At 75.4% G+C, this 1475-nt stretch overlaps 1 long non-coding RNA gene across 1 annotated transcript; it reads left to right on the plus strand.

The window, feature by feature from the left end:
• The first annotated feature begins 159 nt into the window (after positions 1–159).
• LOC101632321 lies at positions 160–1475 on the plus strand. The gene is made up of 3 exons (XR_001145980.1): positions 160–266; positions 978–1046; positions 1447–1475. It is a non-coding gene; the product is annotated as an uncharacterized LOC101632321 (long non-coding RNA).

Consider the following 1475-nt stretch of genomic DNA (forward strand, 5'->3'; position numbering starts at 1 on the left):
CGGGGGCTGTGCGGGCAGCGGCTGCCTGCGGCCGTGGCAGCTGGAGCCACCGCAGGTTGGAGGTTGGGGGTCAGGCCGACGAGGAGCGGGCGGGGCTTGGGGGGCGGGGCCTTGGGCACCCCCGCGCCAGGCTTCTTACACCCCTTCTCTGCTGCAGGCCTGGGCCTCCGTGGCCTCCGACATCTTCTCCGGGACCCAGATAGAGCCCAGCGCCCTGGTGCAGCGGCTGGACCTGGACGCGGAGAGCGCTGCCTCCCCCCAGAGAGGTACTGCCCGCTGACCTGGGGCAGCGCCCCCGGGGGCCGCCCTGCACACCCCACACGCGCCTGGCCTCTGCCCCCCGGGAGTCGGGCGCCTGGGGCCAGGGGCCGGTGCACCCCTGGCTCCTGTGTGTCAGACAGGGGCACCCTCGGGCCCCTCGGGCCTGAGCCAGCCAGCCCCGAGCAGCAGGTGCGCGGAGCAGGTGCCAGCTGCCCGCCACGGCCTCTGCCAGCGTCTGCCGGTGAGCCCAGGCCCAGGTGGGTCTGGCTGCTCTGGCCCCCGCTTCTGGGGGACCCGACTTCCCCAACCCCCCACTTCTCTGGCCGCCTTCCGTCGGGAGGGGAGACGCCCTGTCTGGGGCTGTGCCCAGCGGGGGTGGCCGAGCCAGAGCAGGGCCAGGCACTCTCGCTGCCACCCTCTGAGCCCCAAGGGGCTGTCCTCTCCTGGCCTCCGCCCCAGCTCAGAACCCAAGGAGTGGGGGTGCCGGGGCGGGCCGGTGCGCAGCCGTGGGGAGCCCGAGCGCCCTGTGTGGATAGTGGAGGGTGCTGGGGCCTGCTCCCAGGACTGGGGTTGGCCCTGGGGTGGCCTCTTGGGAGGGGAGGCCCTGGCTGCCCAGGCTCAGCCGCTGCTGACCTGGCCAGGTCCCGAGGGGCGGGGCGGGGCGGGGCGGGGCTGGGCTGGGCTCAGCGCCCGAGGTCCCTCACCATCTCCCCCAGGAGCGCAGCCCCCGGCGGAGCTGCCCAAGAGGGAGAAGCGGAAGCTGAGACGCGCCCGGTGGCTGCAGAGTGAGTGGCCCTTGGGATGCTGCTGGGTCCCCGCCTGCTCCCGGGCGGGGCGGGGCGGGGTGCGGTGGCCTCTTTCTCCCTGAGGGACCTGGGGCAGCAGGTGGACACAGGACCTGCTCGGGCCAGGTCCCCAGCGGTGCTGCAGGACCCGGGAGTGCGTGTCGGGGCGGCGCTTTCCCTGGGGCCCAGCCGAGCCGGACCAGCCGCGCCCTCCAGGCCCCACAGCCGGCCCGGCTCCCGCCCTCCTGGGCCTGCCCTGGCCCCCACCTGGCCGCCGCCTCCCAGAGCCCCGTGGGCTGGGACGGATGCCCCGTGCTGACCCCTCCCCCAAAGAGCCCATGCCTGTGCTCAGCGCCTCTGACGGGAGGGCGCGGCCTCACCTGTCCCCCCGCCCCCCCAGAGATCGAGGCCCTGGAGCTGGCCCAGCGG

This window comes from Condylura cristata, unplaced genomic scaffold (assembly GCF_000260355.1).
Source record: "Condylura cristata isolate star-nosed mole 26May11 unplaced genomic scaffold, ConCri1.0 scaffold00003, whole genome shotgun sequence".
Classification (NCBI taxonomy): domain Eukaryota; kingdom Metazoa; phylum Chordata; class Mammalia; order Eulipotyphla; family Talpidae; genus Condylura; species Condylura cristata.